Raw genomic sequence first — 20,678 nt, 5'->3', positions numbered from 1 at the left:
GATGATGCCATGGTATTAGCTCTTCAGTTGCATGCTGTTTCATTGGCTGTTCTCAGCGCTGCCCTGTCTATCACAACGCATAATCTCTTTTCAGAGACATTTCAACCACATCGTTAGGGTCCCCAGTCCCATTTCTTTGAAAATCAGTGGTAGTTTTTAGCCTTTCGCACACAATTTGAAGTTTAGAAACTTGACTCTGTGCAGGGTGTAAGACAGGGAACAAAAGTTTCCCGACAAGTTCATGTGACAAAAGTTGTGCAAAGAAAAGTAGGTCTGCAGAAATTCTGCATGTTGCCATGCTTATGATCCCAAGAATCTCATACTGGAGTGCCTCAGACACATAACTAAATGCTTCTCAAAATGTTTATTACTGAAGACAGTATAAGAGAACTCTTTAGAATTCAAGTAATATACTACCAACCAGAGGGAGAATAATACAGAAATACTTTCTTGATGATGTGTGCTAAAGGAGCAGGCATTTAAGAGCAACAGATGTCAATCTCTGAGGTTTTTGTAAAGAATTGCAATTTATGACGTGTTAGGTAAACAGTTGGATTATATTTCCAAAATGCATGTTCCATCAGGTAAAATCATTGTGATTATAGGCCCTAGTACTTTCAGTAAGTTATGCACTAAAAGGCTGAAATTATAAAACAAGTATGCTTATGCTTTACTGTTAATCCCTCTTTGTATCTACGCTGAGTAAACTACAAGAGAAACTGCATTAAACAATAAAGGCAAAAATGGCATGTTATGTCATCTTGATAAACAATGACTGTTATACTGTTTTCCTTCAAGAAGCAACTGTGACTGGCCTCTGTATTCTCCCTCAGCGGAGAATGTGCCTGACTGTAAAAAAACCCTGAGTATTATTTAGAAGTTACTTTGTTCATGCCTCTCAATGAAATCAGCACTTTCTGCATCTTCTCGCTTTGCTGTTTTTCCTTTATTTCCTCAGCTCTTATCAATTAGAGAAAGCTGAACTTGTAATTTCAAAAACAACCTACTTTCATGCAGACTACAAGTTTTGAACAAAGTGAAATAAAACTTCTTTTAAATGGTTTTGGAAAAGTTTGACAGCAGAAGATAATAAACGAAAAAAAATCTACAGTATTTCTCCTAATGCAATTTGTGGCATGTCAACGTCAAAGCATTCTAACAACAAATCAACAAATATTTGAATGAAAACAATATACATAACTTATTTTCCTATATTGGAAACAACTGTCAAACAATTATTGTATGACTTCATGAATTAATTTGCTTTTTTTGAATATTCCTGTTAGGAATAAAATTAAAAAAAAAAAAAAAAAAAAAAAAAAAAGAGGGGGGGGAAGTCTATATGGGCCTTTGAGCCTGAACATATTGTGTCAATCATAAGCATATGCAATGTATCTAAGCCATGAGGTAAAAATTTTCTTTGTAAATTATTTCATAAATAAATAATTTGCCTGAAAAATGTCCATAAAGATATTTTTTGCCTTTGTTAAATTCTCTACAGTTCTTTGTGGTGACTATAAACATTCACATTGACATCTTCTTGATCTGCTTTATTTTAACTTGAAATGCAGAATGTATCATGAAAGCATTTCTGATAAAGATATGGTAACAAACTTTTTTCTGAGAGATAGAGTATTTCATTAGAGTTGTCTACTTGAAACTATGAAGACATGTTGTGTCCTTCTCATCTTTGCTCATGAATAGCTTTGGGGTTTCATTTTAAAAGTGCATGCACAGAGATACATATGTCCTTTAAAAACACATCTCTACAATATGCTCTACAGGTGAAAAATGGTGTGTTTTTTACCACGCTTTACACACGTTGAAATCTGTGTTTTTGCTGTTATCGGTCTTCACAGTTTGTCTGTCAAAATGTGAATATAATTTGGGAAAGCTACAGCCACATATAAGAACTGGCTGGGATTTAAGGTGCGGGGGGCATAATTTCTTGGTTTAAAATAAAAAGACATTAATAAGTCTCACTAGAGCAGAGAAGGGAAATAACTCTTGTTTAAATATTTTCCACTCAAGCCCGGCTTGTAAGATGCTTAGCCAAGTCACCTGCCTATTTTAACCCTTCCTATGCAAGACATATGCCAAGTGAATAGTCATTTGGGGCTGATATGCTCAGTAAAAATAATAAAATTAAAACTGTTGAGAAAATGTTTGAATTGATGTGACAGGGACACTTGCTTTTCAGAGTTCTGTATTCACTAAAGTTTGTGGAAGGGGCTCGTCTCTTTGACTGTGGTTCAGCCATGGCATTTGCAGCTTGTGAAAAAGTAAATTTATGAAATCAGGAAAGATTGTCTGTGCACATATGAGTGAGGTGCTACCGTGCTACCAAGTATGAAGTACTAAAATACTGAGGCATACTTTGTAATAAACCCTAAATTTTGGTGTTATTTTCCTTTGCATTCAATGTATGTCTCTGCTGCTCTGAACTCATTTTGTGTAGATGGGTATAAAGGGAATACCACACGTAATCAGTGAGTTTCCCGTTCCCTGTGTCGAGGATCCTACTGTGTCTGCCTAATCATGCAAACTTCCATTTTCAACATGACAAGTTCACCTCTTGTATGTGAATTACTGCTTTTCTATTCATAAAGTGCTTTATCAGACAATCCTACAAAAGAACTTGAGGGAGAAATGTGTTCCTGGGTGATTTACACAAGCAATTACTTTACAAATCTGCCAGTGTATTATATTAAACATGTATGGAGAATATTTAAGTTTGGAGCGAGGGCTGAGAACGCGGTAAGTTTTACAACAGGGTTTCATTTGCGTTACTATGTATCTCTGAAGGTTTTATGCTTTACACTTCACTGCTATTTGAGAGCAAAATTGTAAGGAAAAAGTTATGTAATTTCATATATTTGGGGGGAAGCAACTTCAACTCTCCAAATGTAATCATTTAACTCTTCTTCCTTGAATAATGTTAGTAATTGCAGAAAAGCAGAATGCATCTATTTGAATGTGAAATCAGCTTAAAACAACTCGCATGGAAGGAAAAGTATGCCATATAAAGTCACCTTACTGCAGAAAAATTGTGTCCAAATGCCCAACAAATGTTTACATAGTTTTTAACGCCTACTATATTTGGGATTTTAAAACCCTTTCATAGGAACCTTTTATGTACTGGTTCTCCTTGGAGACAGTTTTTACATTGACATGCACACATCTGGCAGTTCGTAGCATGCGGGATATAGGAGTATTTAGAATTGAAAAAGTTCTGCACAAGGAGTTGTGAAGTTTTTCTCGGATCAGCTCGAGGCTGACCTGCGACCGGTATCAAAGCGCGGGCGGTAACGGGACTGTTCATCGCTCAGCCTGGGAACTGTCTGCCTACCCGCCTCAGCACCCGCACACAAACGGGGGGCTCGGAGGAGAGAGGTGACACTAACTCTGCGGGACATCCCGAGCAGGGCTGGGGTCTCCCGAGGGCGGCAGCTACTGGCGCGCGTGGGTCGCGCCTTTTATCTCCGCCGCCACCGTTTCCAATCCCGCAGGGCAGCCGCGGGTCCCAGTGACAGCCGCGGGCACAGCCGCCTCCCGCGGGCCGCGCTGGGGGCGCGCCTGTGGCCTGCGGCTATCCCTGCTCCAACTCAGCGCAAGTCCCCGCGGCCGCGGGGCGACGCGCCCCCTCCGCTCGTCCGGCTCAGCGGGCCCGGCCCGCGCTGCCCGTGGCCGTGGCCCGGCGGCGGGCGGAGGCGGCGGCGGGGGGCGGCGCGGGCCGCGCGGCGGGGCCGCCTGCACTGTCTCTTTAAGGGCGCTCCGTCTGGGGTGGCGCTTTCCTCCGCGAAGGCTCCTTTGATATTAATAGTGTTGGTGTCTTGAAACTGACGTAATGCGGGGAGACGGAGGTCCTGACAAGCGATAACAGTCCCGATAACGCGCCGGCCGCCCCGCGCTCCCAGGCCGCCGCCTCGCTGCCGGCGGGGCCGCCGCGCCGTGCCCCGGCCCGCGCCCCCCGGCCCGCCGCGCTCCCGCCCCCGCGCCGCACCGCACCGCCCGCCGGCGGGCCCGTCGCCCCCTCCCCGCCGAGCGGGGCCGAGGGGGGAGGCAGCGGCGCCGCGGCCCCCCGCCCCCCCCCCCTCACTCCCCGGCCACCGCCACATAATCCGCGTCCAACTCCGCCGGCAGCAGGAGACGGTTCATGGCTCGCGCCGCGGCTCCACCATCTTCCAGGCTGCCGGGGCTGTTGCTGCCGGTTAATCAACAGGTAAGCGCGGGGGGGCGCGGGCGGGGGCGGCGGGGAGGGCGCCGCGGCCGGCGGGCCGGGCGGGGGCGGCGCGGCGGCGGCGGGCGCGGGGGGGGGGGGCGCGCGCGGGGCGGGGGCGCGGCGCCCGCGGCAGCGTGGCGTGTGCCCGGGGGGGGCAGCGGGGGTGCACCCCCTCCCCACAAAATACCCCCCCCAAAATAAAAACAATAACAACAACAACAACAACAAAAGCGGCGGGTGGGTGGGCATAATACCAGGCAACGGGGGCTGCTCGGATTTCACAGGCTTCTCTCGGTGCATCCCCCCCCCCACCCCCCGCGCCCCCCATTCCCCCTGCCGGAGGGTCAAAGCCATGTGTGATGGCTGGAAATTGGCGACTTCAAAACGGCGGTAGCCCCGCTGGAGTCGGGAGGGTCAAGTTCAGCGGCGGCGGCGGGCAGGGGGAGCAGCCCCCCGGCGCGGAGGCGGGGAGGGGAGCGGCGGCGGCCGCGGGCTGGTGCGGCTCTGCTCTGCCCTCCCCTCCGCGCCGCTCCGCGCCTTATCTCCGCGGTCGCCGGTTCCCCGGCACCGGGGCGCTCGGGGGGAGGGGAAGGGAGACGCGGGGGGTGGAAGTAGAAGACGAGCACAGAGGGTTCGCATCCGATGGGCTGCAGTCGCACAGTCGTGCCGCTCCTGCCGCTGCTGGAAGTTTTAATGGGGATCATGACAAGCGGGGCACAGAGACACCATCATGAAGAGTAGTAAGTTTGGGAAAAACTTTTTTCTTTTTTTTTTTTTTCCTTTTTTTTTCCCCCTTTTAATTTTTTTTCCCTTCCTATTTTCCCTCTCCTTTCCCTGGGACACACCGGGAGAGGCCGAGTGCGGAGCGGTGCTGCTCCGGGAGGAGGGCTTGGGATCCCTCCCGGTCACACCAGGGTAACAGGCGACATAGTGGTGGTGGTGATTTTTTTTTTTTTTTTGTTTAGGTTTGTGTTTTTTTTTTTTTTTTTTTTTTTTTTTTTTTTAATCAGAGGCAGAGAGACGTAAAACTTTTCCCTCTTAAAGGCGAAGCCCCACTGCTAGCGCTGCGTCCCCGCGTCCGGCTCTCCCTGCCTGCCACAACTTCGTGGAGCGTCTCACCTCCCCGCCCCCCGGCCCGGGGCTGCGGCGGGGGCTGCCCCCGCTGCAGCCACCCGCGTGTGGCTTTCCGAAGGGAGGAATGAATGGAGGCGAGGCCGGCGCTGGAGGGGCTGCGCTGCGGTGGGCGCTCCGCGGCCGGGGCCGGGATGGGCGATCGTGGATCCGGGGCCGCGCAGGGTCTGGCCCGGGGACTGCGGCCGCTGTGCAATGCCCTGCGACACGAGAGGCTCCCCGAGGGGGGCTTGACATTTCGGGGGCTTTGTTTATCTGCCTCCCTGCTTCAAATCACGGCGCTCAGACACCCCGGCACTCCTACGCGGGTTCTAGTGGGGCCCGCTAGTCTCCTTTATCTTTTTTTTTCCACGACCGGTTGTATTTTCTATCTGCAAATGGCAAACTTCTCCAGTGCACTGACTGAACTAAGCTAAGTGATAAGCTAGAGAGACGTCTCTTCTCCATCACTTCTTCTCCGCCAGTGTGAGCCCCTTGCCTGGCAGAGCAGAAGCTGGGTCACCCCAGCACCCTTGGGGAACCAAGGCGACAAGTCCCTTCCGAGGGGGAAAGATTGTCTAGTAAAGAAAATGTAAGCTGCTCTGTAGACTATGCTTCCTTCATTGCTCTTACACTACGCAGCCCATTTTAAATGTTGATGGGAAGAGACAATAATTTAATGCATCTCAGGTTATATTTGAGTTCAGTAAAGTCTCTCAAGAAACCATCAAACTTTTTTGTCATTCGGGCTGTCTTCAACTATGCGCAACCGAATCCTGTGGATGTTGGTGGCATCATGTTACTTTCCTGTTGGTTTTAGTAAAAGTTGAACATTTAGAGAAGGCTGCCAGAGTTAAAAATGCAAGGGGCAGCGAAGGAAAGTAGTGGTAAGAGCCAGTTCCTGACGTGGACAAAATGAGAATAAAAGTTACAGTAGTCTTTTGAACTGCAGTCTGTGTTTGCCTCAGTTCACAACCTGTGTGTTAGGTTAGACGGCTCTCTCAGATATTCCACCAGAGTGACATTTAAAAAAAAAACCTCCAAAAGAGTGAAGGTTGTTTTTTTTTTTTTTTTTTTTTTAAAGTACTCTGGGTCTATGAGTAAACACACCGTTTGTGTGAGAACATCAACTATTTCCTGTAAATTGTGATGCTGACAAGACTGTCTGGAAATGATATCAACACTTTGAAAGATTTTTTTCTTTCTATTTTAACCACTGAATGAAAGTCTGTTAATAATATGGTCAAACCAAGCAAGTGGAACCTTTCTCTGTAAAGGGGAAATAAAAGTATTTTTCTTTTTTCCTCTTGAATAATGTATACCTGGCTGAGGTTGCCACAAAGAATTTATGATTCTGAAGTTCAGTAGTGCATTAGTGCCTGTATGCAAGTTTATCCTCAGACTGTGACAACAGAAGTCTGCTTCACCTTTTTAAAATCAAGGGAAATTAGACATGAGAAAACAGTCAGTTCCTAATCCACCCTGTTCTGTCTGATTATTGCTTTTTTTTTTTTTTTTTGGATGCATATAATAACTTTCTCTGTTTTAAACTTTGCATATACATAGTCACAACAAAGTAAGTAAAGGGCAAAGTTGCATCAGCTTTTAAGTTTACATGTATTGCCTGTGATCCTCTAAAACAGACTCCAAATAACACTGAGCAGTCTTTGCCTGTGAGAGTATGGCTTTTTTTTTTTTTTTCATTTCATAGCACTGTTAATAAAGGAAAAGAATGTAAATGACAACTTCACAGATCTGAGACTTCTTTGGGCATCAAACACGATGCAGCCAGGTTATCCTTTCATGTTTTTAATGCATTTTTAGTATAATTTATATGGTAGCTTTATGGGTTGACTTACATTTTTATCAGTGAGAGTAAATTCATTAACATTTGATGAAGCCCTAGCAGGATTATTTTCTATAATGTCTCTCTAGCATTTGTAGTAAACTTTCATGGTGCACACTACTATCATGCCTGCTCTGGCTGAGTGTAAAGAATGCTTTTATCCACATATCGTCTACTGCATTTATAACAGCGAAATACTAATTCTTGTCTGTGGACTGGAGTGTCTGTGACATGCAATTGTTTCTTGTCAAATCTGTGTATTCCAATCATATTATATTTTAATGCTAGTTGACACACTGGGTTTTGTATTTTCAAAGCATTGTGCAAACAATGACTAATTACTTTCTGTTCATGCGAATTACCTCTTTTAGCACTTTATCAGGCAGTTGCTTTGAAATAAAACTACTTTACATTACAGTGTGAAAGAGTTAAAAAATTAGCAGAGACATTTAGGAAAAAACCCAAAATACAATTACAACCAGGCAACTTTTGGTATGTATTTAAATTTTTCTTTTTATGTGAAACTTTCCTTCTAAGGCCGGAGGGGCTGTATGTGTATGAATATTTATGTTTCTTACAAACTCTTGACAATATTTTCATGTAATAATCTTAATAGAAACATTCTCAGATCTTAACTGAAGCCACACTGGCAGTATCGCTTTAATAAAGGTTTGTGGGTAACACCAAATATAACATTGTGAGAAAGTTTATGGTTAAGTATTTTTGAGCATGATAGGCTGGGAATCTGACAACCCTTTTTGTTAGGTGAAAGTATAGTGGAAATAAATTACATTTTTAATACAGTTTCAAGTACAACAAACTGCCACCTGGTAGTAAAAGTATTGGCTTGAACAGAAATGTAATCAGATTAAGGTATTCTCACTGGTGTGTAAAATGAAGCCATTCATTCAGTAAACTGACAACTTTCCAGTTGGTGTTTGCCCTTACTTAATTTAGCTTCCTCAACACAACTAGTGAGGTAGTCTGGGTCTGTTTTTGGCAGTCCTGGGCAACTGTAAAGTTGGATATATTTGTCCCAGATATTATACCTCGTGACTTAAAAAACAATTGGTTAAAAAGAATAGCAGGCAGGTATGAGGAAAAAAAAGTGTTTCTTTTTTGTTTCTGAAACTTTCTCAAGTTCTTACCTAGTAAGAAAACAATGCTATTTTCAAATACTGGTGATTAATACTATAACCAGCGTAGTCTGCACCCATTTATTGTATAAATACCATTGCCTGTTGACCTTTGGATACATTAATTACAGCGTATCGGGTCTAGGTTCTATTATTTTTGTCTGTCCAGAAGATAAATAAAGGTGCCCTTTCCAGTCCTTCTGGAGAAGAACTTTTTTTCTTGATATTGTCATGAATTATGGAGTTCTTTTTCCTGCCCTGTGCCAATGAAGTTCTCTTTTGACTTTAAAAGATAAGCCTGTATCCAAAGAGAGAATATTTGCTAATTTTAAAACTATTTGCACTTCAGTGTTTATGGTACGTACAAACTTTCTGGGCTTTGCTATTTTTCGGATTGTGTGTGGCTAATTAAAAGAAAAGCACAAAGAGTTATATTAGATGATGTGAAGGATTAAAGTACAATTACACTATTAAATAGTAAATGTTTACAAGGGCAAGACATGCAACTACATTTTTCAGATTATGCTTATTATTCACTCCTTGATGTTATTTTGCACCTAATCAATAAAGGGCCTTCCAGAATGCAGCTCCTTCGCCAGTTGTATATATGCCCAGAACACAAGAAATGCTGCTGGGGCAGAGGAGCACAGGGAGGCGAGGAAAGTGCTGGCATATTACTCTGACTTCTTGTCATGCAGACCAAGGCTCAAATGAAACACAGAGCAATGGGAGGATAGCTCCCCTAGTCTTGATTTAAATCCCCAGTGGACATTTTGTCACACACCAAAAGCGTTGCACAACCGAGCACCATTCCACTTGACGTGTCGTCTGGAGTCAGAGGAGCCCGTGATTCGGCATCATGGGGTTTAGAAGACTATGATTTAGGTGAACTGGCACAGTTATGTGTAAGAAACTAACAGCCATTATGTTTTATTCATGTTCTGTGCTATCAGATTCTTATTTTCTAGTACCTTTAAAGTGGTTCTTTAAAATTTTATAATAACACCACCAGTGAAAAATACATTTAAATTTAACAGAACTAGCCAATCATTCTATTGGTGATTTTTAATATGGTCCTGCCGCATTAACTAAGTAGTCTTATTCCTGCTGGGGATCTCTGTATGTGGGTTTAGTAAAGCTATCGAAAGAAAAAGCTTCATAAAATTGCATCGCTGCCACAGGTGGCGCTTCCGTAGGATGTTTCTGCAGAACCCACTTGGTTCCATCCCATAAAGTTCGGTGGAACTTTTCCGTCTCGTAAGGGATGTATGTGAGTACAGCAGCTACAAGAAGATTTTTTGCCTTGAAAATAGAATTATTTTGAATTGCAAAGTTTAGTCCTAATAATAATTTTTACTTGCTTAGCTGCAGTTGATGCACGTCTAATTTCTCATAAGTCTGCTTTCTTTCCAGGCTCAGATCATCTTTCCTCTTTTCCTTTAAATTTATTTTAAAATATTTAATTTTTAAAATGTTACTAGCCCTTTAAAAACCAGTAATAAATGCTTTACAAGTGGCTAGACACCTTCCCTGGTGGTTTAATTTATACAAGCAGGAAACTTTCTCTCCTTCTTTCTCTCTCTCTTTCTTGTTTTCTTTAAACCAACTGACGTAATGCCAAACTTTGCTTTAAAAGAACAGACAGAAGTAATTGGTAGCTTTTAACTTTTAATAATGTTCTGGATTGGTTTTAGTGGCCAAACTGCATTTTTTTAAAATATCAAGTAAAAACGGGCTTGTGGCCTGAGGAAGAAAGGCCCTGTTGATGCAGTTATTTTTATTCTTGTTTTTCAATCTGTTATTAAAAATCTTTCCTGCTGAGCTCTGCTGGATTTCTCCAATTGCTCTTTGTGATGGCTGGTGCATTTCAGGTTATGGTAACTTAAACTGTTTTCTGATTTTTACTTTTTTTCCCCCCATGGGCACTTTGAGGTGCTTTATCTTTTTTTTTTTTTTTTTTTTTTTTTTTTTGTTTTGTTTGTTTTGTTTTGTTTTGTTTTGTTTTTTGTTTTTTTTTTTTCTGTTTTGTTATATTTTATTTCAATTTTATTCCCCCCAGCATTCCTTCTGCCTTGTCCAGCACCTGACTCCTTCTTTCAGAGAAACAATTTATTTTGATTCAGAGAGAAATAATATGTTAAACATATCTTTGATGGCTGTTCAATGAATATTATTTTCCTAGTATGACTGTGTTTTACACCTGTTAGTGACGCTGCTTAGGAAGATACTAACTAGCCATTGCAGAACACATAAGAGATCTTATCTTTCAGAGTGTCCACTTTCTGTGTGTTCTCCACCCCTTGTCTTAAAGCTAAACGAGATTTTAAAATATGTTTAGTAATAGTTTCGAGTGATCTGTATCTATTTGTATTAACTTGATATTTGAAACAAGAAAACCCAACAAAAGGATTTTTAAAAATAACCGTAAAATCCAGTCAACACATTTTTTCCTCAATTCTTTATTTTGTTCAGGGTTTTCTATCTGTTTTCCTTAATTTCTTTTCTACATCTGCTGGGGTTTTGAGCACAAGTAAACTTTCTACAGTAAAAGATGAAGTTGGGCAATAGACTTCCTTGACGAAGTTGACGTCAGGACGACTTCATAAGTTGGCAAGTAGGAAAATCGTTCAAAGACTGAGTTGGCTTGTGCCAGTTTTCCCTTCCTTTAGGGGAGACACTCCACCCAGTAGGAGGTTACCCCACCCAATGTGGAGAGCTATAATTCAGTGGCAACACTTTAAATGTCAATCCTCCCTAGGGTTTAAACCCCAGACTTGTCTTGCCCCAATCTTTATATTTAATCTAACATTCAATCTGTTGAAGTAACATCTCATCTTCATAAGCACTTTTGGGGCCTGATCCTGCAGTTCTCATTCTTGAAAAATACTCACTGTCATCGGGGGGACTTTTGGATTCAGTAAAAGCTGCAGGATTGGCCTCTGCAGAGTTGTGTGTGTCTGTCTGTAAGTAAGACTGTGTCTGCCTGATGAATACTCTCTAATCCACGTTGTTTAAGATGAAATTGTAAAATACTTAAAAATCTGAAGAAGTCCTGGAGTAGTAATGCTGTAAAAGAGATTTTCCTCAATAAGTGAAGTGCAGGTATTTATAATTTATCAATTTCCCAGGATGATATATGATTTAAAAAGTGTCCAACTCTGAAGAATTTAAGGCACTTTTACCATTTTATTCTGTATTTCTCTATATCATGCCGTAGACATATTTTTGAATGCTCCTTGTAGCAATTTTTCATCTCTGATGGAAAATGAAAATCATGGCCCGTAGCTTAGTACCCACAGGAGGCATTGGGATACTTGGACAATACTGAGAGCACTCAAGGAGAAGTTAGGCTTTGGTGTATTTTCAAAGTCAACCTCTAATTTTTATAGGCACGTTTTACTTCTTCATGGTGTCTATTCTCAAGCATCCTTTTCAGATCACCCATTACACTTAGCAAGGCTGACAATGCAAGAGGGAATGTATAATTTGATACTGTAAAAATGTTACAGAAAAATAGCTGGTTTGTTCATCTCTCTGTATTTTGAAAATTTTCCAGCATTTTTAGTTTACTAATAGATTTGGGGAAAAACGCCTGTAAAAGATGATGCTAAAAATCATCAATGCAGTTAATGTTTCTCAGCACGATTTACTTAGACAGTGCACTTCAGTTTTGCCTCAAACCATTTCAAGCCACCTCTTATCCAAGAATGTACCAGTTCTTGGTTCCTGGAAGATTAAGCATGACAGTTTCTATTATATAATGAACAGCAGTATTGTTTGAACAAAGGTACCATATTTTGATTTGTATACCTTTTTTTTTTGGCAGCTGGCACTAGAGTGGGTCTAAAATGAGTGGTGATCTAACAGTGTAAATATCTGAATGCTTTTGAAACATACAGTATAGATGTAGTGTGTTTAAATCATTGAATCTATCTACCTATATTATATAGAATGTGTATGTATGTGTATATACAAAGCCGTAAATGGTGTGTTCTGCTATCTGTAGCCTTCAAATGTGTATCCTTTGGGGTATTCCTGACCTACTTTGCAAAGTCTGCAGTCTGCGGTACATACTGAAACTTAAAAAATTAAACATACAGGTTGGTGGGTCACCAAAAAAAAAAAAAAAAGGCACAAGGGAATATTTGCTAGTAGTTAATTAAAAAGAAGGGAAAAAAATGGCATGGTCTGCCTAGCCCAATACCTTACAGACTGCTTTTGGATATCCCAGTGACATTACAGGGACTATTAAAAAAAAAAAAAAATCTCAACTTACCTAAAAATGTTTGAAGTAGATACTGAAGTTAAGTATTGCCTAAAATTCCTATATTCAGATGTGGTTTAATGAAAATTAAATGAGTTAGGATAAAGTAATTTTCTTTGGGGGTGAAGGGTTTCAGTGTTACCAACACACGAGTCTTCTTGACTTTCTCACATACCACTCTTCAGGCAGAAGCTGTGAGATGTGGAACATAAAAACTTATTATGCAGGTGAAACTTTGCTTCATGAGTTCAGTTAATGAAAGAAAGGTAACTCCACTTTCCTAACCTGAACGTAGTTTGCTTTTCTATTTAGAGTTCTCAGTATTAGGTGTATTAAATACACTCAGCAGACGTTGGCCAGTTGCAGTTACAGAGTACAGACCAAAAATGCAATACACATTGATCATTGCTGAGCCTTTTCCTCGTGCACTAATAGATATGGACACACATGCACACACACAATTAATAAACTAAACCTTGCCCCAAATACCTGAGGGAAAAGCTTGTGAAAATAGATTAGCCATACCATGTGCCTTGCAGGTAAGCAGTGTCTGCCTCTGCTGGAGCAATGGGAGAGGAGAGCTGTTGAACAGAGACTGCCTGCCCATGCTGCCTGGGCACCCAGCTCTGGAGGCTGAAATCTGTGGGCCCTCAGTAAAATTCCCACCTCTCATTTCAGCTGTTACAGTGGTAGGAAGGAGGAAATATTAACTCATGTCTCCCATCTACTGTGTACACTTTTTTTTTTCTGTGGCCTGCTACAGACATCTGAAATTTATGCCATCCAATTAGTCTCCTTTTATGTTCCTCAGATCTGGAGTTTTCTTTAGAACTAAACTCCTATTTGCATTTTACATCTATCATGAAAAAAAAAATAATGTAATGGATTAAATTAATCCTGTAATAGTTGTTTGAGCATACTGTAGGAATGTAAATAATTTTGTGGCATTGAGCTCATATTTCCAGTCTTATGGGGGGTAAGATCAGAAGTTATCAACAGCATATATCTGAGTCATTCAGCTACAATAAATCTTCTAACAAATACCCAACATTTGCACACCCATAGATATTCTCCAAGACTGTTGAAACTCTGCACACACCTGTATCTTATGTGTAAGTCCATATGCATGAGTAGTAGATATATCTTCAACTGCAATCAGATAGTATGTTGGGCTACAGAAGCTGCAATCAAAGTAGTCCATGGACAAAAAGTTTGATTGCCACTTGATTGCTGCTGGCTGTGTGGCCCTCAAGGTTGCCTTTTCCCTGTAGAAAGTCCCAAAGAATCATTAGTTGAAAAGTTGTGTGGAGTATGGCACTGGCTCCAGCTCTGCTGGAACTCAGGATCCAAAGTGTGAAGTGCCTCATCAATATCAGCTCAGAAGTGATCGTGCATAATTCATTTCTATCTAGGTGTCATTCTGTCATATGTAAGGTATGCTCTGCCTCTGTTACTGTTTCTTGCTCATGCAGAGCGCTCTCTTTGGCTGCCCAGTGCACATACATCCATTCTAAAAATACATGGACATGGAAGTCCATCTGTGTTGCATAATTTTTTTACAAAAACACCAGTGTTTGTATTGTTCTTTTTCTGAGCCCTTAATGAGTTTAAAGAATTTAATGTGACTTAATGAGGGTTCTTATTCTGTTTCTGACACAGACACTAATGAGGGAAAAGTAGAACAAATTGAAAACCAACTTTTACTTGCTAGTTTCATGATGTCATCAAATGCAGGGTATTACAACTCCTGGAAAAATTTACAAATCTAGGCAATAATACATTTTGCATCATGGCCTTTCAGTTGTTTGTGACATGAGGTTTGCTAGCAGAAAAACAAAGGTTAGCACAACTTGATTTTTTTTTTTTAATGTTTAGGATTTTTTTTTTTTTTTTGGCAAATGATTTTTGGAAAAGTGAATCTAACCTGCTTTGTTTGTCAACCTGGTGGAAACTTAGATACTACCAAAGATTGATTAAACCCTCTGATTATGGCTCTGATCTGCCCCTGTACTTGGAAGGGACAAAACTTCTCGTGGCTTTATCTAGAGTAAGATCCAGTCCTCATTGGGCAACCTCTAATTCTGTTGCAGCTTACTGAGAGGGAAGTGATTTTTAGGGCTTCTTGTTACACTTACTAGAGTTTAGTAGGTTACAGCAGTTCTCTGGACTAAGGACACAGTAACAATATTTTGTAAGGCGCCACCTTGCTTTTCTGTTGCCCCACTCAGGATGGTCAAAGGAGTATTTCACTGCATGAAGATCCCCTCCATCAGGACCACAGTTGGTCTGTCACCTTTAAAAATGATTAGTGTGGTTGGAAAACAGTTCATTTCCCAAAGGGGAATGAAAAGTAAAAGTAGGTTTAGGAAGTGCACCTGCTTATGAGCCCTGCTGCCTCTCACTGGCTTCACGGGCATGCTTTTATCTTATCCTCGCCATCTTCTCTGTGAAAGGCTTGTAAAGTGAAGGACAGCAGTATAGAAATAGGGTCTGAAGGTCTGGTGTGACAAGCACATTTCTATGGAAGCAGGCTCTAATGCCCTCACAAGGTTGCGTGCCATGCCATCAGAATGTGCCATCAGGCCAAGGGAAGCAGTGACTTTGGTAATCCACAAAATGTGCTTTCGGGATAACCAAACTGCAGACAGTTGCAGCATAGTACATAAAATGCTTTTTTAGTGCATTTTATAACATCTGATTTTTTTTTCAGCAGTTAGTATTTTTAACAATATCAAATAAATTGCACAATGTGTGATTTCTTAGGTTGATGTTAACCCTTGGCTCTTCTGTGAGGAATTTTATGGTTTTGCATTTTATTTTTTTACAATTAGTTGTTGGCTTTATATTTTTAACTGCAACAAAAGATAGTTGAAAAATTAATAATAATTTGAATTGGAAATATGGGCATTTTTGACCAACTTTCTTGAGCATTATCATACAAACAGAAGAAAGTAACTTGTTTGGTTGGTTTTTATATATGTGTATATGTGTTTGTGGTTTGTTCTTTTTTTTTTAATAAAAGTTTTCATAATTTGGTAGTTCAACAAACATTAATATATTCTGAAAATATTTCTCACAAATGGCATGTCTGAGTTGATAGCTTGTAGGCAGACAGAGTCTAGAGCCGCAAGACTATCTTCTGGGGCTTTAAAACACTGGAAAGTAAGATTTATTGGACCTTAAATATCCCAGTGGTGCAGATTTATTTGGTGTTCATGGCAGTCTCAGCTTAACTTTCCTTGGAGATTTGTTGTGGTACTGCATTATCTAAGAAACATTTTAAAACGTTTATCTAGGTTTTTTTTTTTCTTCAGTCCTTCCTCAGTTTTTTGTGCATGTGAAAATCTTTACTAAGAAAGATGACCTGGCAGTTCTGCTGAACTTTATGCTGCAAAACGTTTTACCTGAATAGGACAAAATTAAGCATCTGAAAAGCTGACATTTTAAAAGATTTTTGCATCCATAGTGGTGCATGACAGTGGCTAGTTGTCAGTGGGAAGGAGCTTAAAAAATAGTTACAGGAGAAAGAAACAGCAGCTGTGGAATTTATTTTAATCGGGTGAGTGAGACTCATGGTTAGGCAGGTTTTACCTTCTTGGGTCTTCAGAATTTATTGCCAAAAAGACATATGCCTGAATAGAAAGAGAACTAAGATATTGTAAAATCCACTATGACATTAAGTGCTCTTACTACACATGAACACAATTTATTTATTTTTTCTCTCCAGCAAACTGTGATTTTTTTTGTCAGAAGGAATTTCAGATTAGTCCCTACCAGAGTAATGCTGCCATAAACCCTTCACTCCTCACCTGTATCTGTGCAGTGCGATGGTCTGTGGTAGTTTTCACAGAGTTGCTGTGCTGCTTTCAGTCTGGAATGGGACTGCATTGACTTTACTTTTGCAGAAAAAGTCAATTTTCGTAGAAAATGCACTACATGAAAGAAGAAAGGGCAAGGAGAGAAAGTATATCAGAGAAAGTGCTCTGATATACGAGCTGAGATTATGGATGTTGTAATGCTGTTTTTTTTGTAGGACTGTAGAAAAATCACATTGGGACCAAAGTTCCTGTGGATTACCATGCAATATTTATTACCATTTTCCTGTGTTTTCCCTGGTTAGGATCTAATCCTTCAATGTCTGGAGCTGCATGGAGTTAAGAATTTGTCCATTCAGAGAGGAAAACCTTCCCAGCTATGGGATTTCACTGTTTCACTACCTGTATTTATTTATTTTGCCCTCTAGAATTTCTGAGGGCAAGGGGATTGAGAGTGGAAGACAGAGATGGAGGGTAGGTAAACTGAAGGAGTAGCAGGGACACGTATCTGCTCAGTAAATAGTGTTTACTGATTACTGTTTACTGTCAAGCAGATTACTGCAGTTATACTTCTATGAAGCAACCCGCATGCAGCCAGTGCAAAGGAATGGAGCGAAGTTGTGTGCAATTCTGAGGTAACTAAAAGACATGCTTGTGACATACTTCTAGCAAAAACCATTTTTGGTTGCCCTTCTCGAACACTGTAATTTTGCAAGTGACACATTTGATTATGAGCAGCCATCAAAACACTCACAGGCATCTTGTTTGGAAGAAGAATGTGCTTGAATTAAACATTTGCTGGTTAGAGAAATATGTTGATTTGTTCTTTTAATTTGTCACCTTCCTGGTCTTTTTCAATTTGTTTGATAGTTATTCAATTTTGGAGTTTATTTAAAAGAGATGATAAAGTTTACACTTTTGCATTCCTTACTTGCGCAGAGCTTGCATTTGCTTCCTTGGGAGAGTTGGTCTGAGGAAAAGCTGTTGCCTGCTTTTGCCTTCATATGGATAGGATGTTGTTAGTATAGGGGTCCCCTCATCCTTAAAGCTCCCTTATTGCAATGAACTCGTTGCCTCCTTGGGGAAGAGATTTTCAATATGATTTTAAATCTCTTCTGTCAACTTTTAGGGAATAGTACGAACTGTCTTACTAGAGCTGGCAGTAAGGAAAAGAAAGGGAATCTGGGCACATCTTACCTCTTTGTTAGGGGGAATAAGGTATAGGAACCCTCTGCTGAACTTGCCTGGTAATTTTTTGGTTATCATCTTCTCATGATGGAATATGCACATAGAAAAAAAACAGAAGTTAATGTTTACTTTATAGATGCTTTATCGTCAAGCAGAGAGACCTGACAGTTTCATGGTTAAGTGCCTAAAGTTGTTTTTGGCTTTGCAGTTGTTGAATTAATCACTGCAAAGCTAACTAATTGTGTACCTTTTAAAGCTTCCGTCCCTACTCTTTTAATGAAAGGGAAATATTTTGCTCTTTCTGACTTTGGAGTTGGGCTATCCCATTAACTACTAGCAGCAAGCTCTTCAGCTTTTCTTGAGTTACTTCAGGAGTCATTCTAGTATATGGTGAATTTACTTTCGGATCCAGTTATTTATAGCCTTCAGTGCCCATGCTATAGAATGAGAAAAATGTTTTTTAGAAAGTGTTTTAAAAATACTTTTTTACAGTTATATAGAAAATGCTGGCTCTTTAATTCTGAGTTTGCAGATGTACTACTGTTTTGATTTGTGAGAAACATTATCTTGGTGTCTTACTGAGATGTTTTGTTGCCAAAATTTAGAGTTTAAATTGATTTTATTTTTAAATTTTTTTCCTCCTTAAATGTTAAACATGGACAAAAAAAAAGACAAGGATCTCATATTTGTAGCGAGCTGCATGTCAGGGTTGATGGAACTGCAGCTAGTTAAACTCCTTGGTTTTAAAGAAAGATGAAAAAGTCGCTGCAAAGATTAGCTTAATTTCTGTCAACAATTTTATTAAGGCAAAGACAGAATCAAAGGCTGAATGGACAAAGTTGGGATTTTTGCCACTTGGTTATTTTTTTCTGAAGCTGTGTAAGCTTTTTTCTTTTTAATAAAAAAAAAAAAAAAAATGTAGAATTCAGTGTTTCCCACAGGAGAACCTTCACAGATTTAGCATAAAGAAAGTGCATTTTAATTCAAAGACATTGCTACATTTCTTAAGGCTTTGAAAGCAGTAATCCAGCAGGTATATAAAGCTCTAATGATAAATATGACGATATTTTGTATCTGCTCTTGTTAAAATACATGGTTTATTTTAGTTTATGTTTAGAATAATACTATTTATTTAAGATACCAAATTTATTCTTCATTTTAAAGACAAGTCTTGGCTCCTCTTGCTTTTTTATGTCAGCTGGTTCATTTCAACTCAAACAAAGGTTTCACTTCAAGAACTTTTAATAATTTAAAAAGAATCTCTGATTGCAATTGGAAATTTTGTGTATATAACTAAACTAACAAGTCTGTTTATTGTATGGGAGAGGCTCTAGTGATATTATTTATCTTAGGGTCCACATTATTGGAAGGCAGAACTAATGACGGTGAATCATACACACTGTATATTAATGTAGTCCACTTTCAGCACTATATAAATAGGATTGTAAATACACACCTGCAGAGTGTCTGCAGTTACACGGTCATCACACAGAGTCCCTCTGTGCTCTCCTAATACATATCCAGTATATATCTCTGTGTGTATCACATCTTGCTAACCCTAACCCAGGCAGCATACTACAGCTGCTGTTCCTCTTGAGGAGGTGTCTATAAAATGAACACTCACAAAACCAATGTTCTGGGATGGCTTTAAACAGAACACATGGGCGTACTGTTACTCGGTCTTTTCATGCCTGCCCAGTCCTTTCCCCTGCATAGGGCTAGCTGCACAAGATGAGCTGGGTGTCAGTCTGAAATGTAGGCTGATTCTCTGAATAGGGTAGAAGATAAGGTGTGACATCAATGATTGGGAGCTTTCTTGGCTTCCCAATGAGGGATGTAGTGAAGAGCTAGTCAGAAAAAGCCATTATTTCTATAAAAAGTCTGAATATGTTACAACTACACTAGCAGCAGGTTCTTTAATTTTCATTAAATTAAAGAACCTGCTGTAGCAGGGCCCTCATCCTAAACTTTTCCTTTATTTCATCAAACAGCCCTGGCAATGCCATCATCTCCCCTGTGGTGTTTGCATACATCTATTCAGGGTAGCCTGAAATCTAAATAAGAGTTGCTGGTTGCATGTGGTAGCTGAGGCTCCTTCCCTCCGCTGCACCTTGGAGCCTCTTCAAGCCCATGGTAGAAATCCTGGGCTGCTCCCAGGGCCCAATTCTTACATGGGGCTAGAGAGGTTGCTGGTGCAGGGGAGACCACCGTGTCCCCTGGCCACCTTCGCAGGGGTGGCTCTTCACCCTGAGCTGTGCCTGCCCCTCTGTGGTGGCCCTGCAGTGTCCTTTGAACAACTCAGGCTGGCTCCCATCCCGGGGAGACTCCTTTGGGTTTCCAGTGGCAGCTACTGCTTGTCTGGGAGCATGGCTGGGAGCTGGCTGCTCGGGCGCCTGCTGAATGTGCCAAGTGGGGGTGAGTGCTGGATTTGGGGCCCCCATCTCCTCTGCAGCAGGGCATGCAGGTGGACCCCACGGTTTGGGCTGCAACTGCTGATGTCCATAGTGTCCCTGGGGAGGCAGGAGAGCCCGTGTCTAGCACCCAGAATGCTGGAGGGCAGGAGGGAGAGAGGGATCTCCTTTTTAAAAGGAGTTGTTTTTTTTCTCACCCCTGTTCTTTATTCATAAACCTAACGCAGTTCCACAATTCCCAGACATGTAAAGCTGCAGGGCTTTTTTTGTTTTGTTTAAATCTTTCTGAACCAGCCAAATTTTTGAGGTTGGCACGAGGTGCAGCCAGTACCATGGCCTTCCAGGGCTTGCTTGGTCTAGAAGTCTGCAGATGTTTTCTGCTGGATCTGACTCTTAATGAACAAAAAAGATTTTGGCGTCCTTATTTATTTATTTTCAAGGGGAAAATGTGGTTTAAAACGTTGATAATTATGTTTTACATGAACTACTCAGACTTTATGTGACTGTATGGGAAAATAAATGTTCATCAATTAAAAAAAAATTTCTTTATTCATAAAGCATTCATATTTAAAGTGATCTGTCTTTTTTTTTCTCCCTCCTCTCCTTAATGAAAACAGGGTTTGAGGAGTATTACAAATAATTATGTTTTTTAATTACATAGAGTTCTGCATCAGAATTCTTGAAGA

At 40.8% G+C, this 20,678-nt stretch overlaps 1 protein-coding gene across 6 annotated transcripts in view; it reads left to right on the top strand.

Moving 5' to 3' along the window:
* The first annotated feature begins 4,057 nt into the window (after positions 1 to 4,057).
* The window catches only part of TRPS1 (transcriptional repressor GATA binding 1), a 214,197-nt gene continuing 197,576 nt past the window's right edge, over positions 4,058 to 20,678 (top strand). For all 6 annotated transcript variants that reach the window (XR_008430109.1, XM_053938816.1, XM_053938811.1 and 3 more), the window contains exon 1: positions 4,058 to 4,222. The gene's annotated coding sequence lies outside the window, so the exon portion shown is untranslated. The remainder of the gene's footprint in view (positions 4,223 to 20,678) is intronic.

This window comes from Vidua chalybeata, chromosome 1 (assembly GCF_026979565.1).
Source record: "Vidua chalybeata isolate OUT-0048 chromosome 1, bVidCha1 merged haplotype, whole genome shotgun sequence".
Taxonomy (NCBI): Eukaryota; Metazoa; Chordata; class Aves; order Passeriformes; family Viduidae; genus Vidua; species Vidua chalybeata.
Note: the sequence above shows the minus strand (reverse complement) of the source record. Positions and strands in the feature narration are given on the sequence as shown.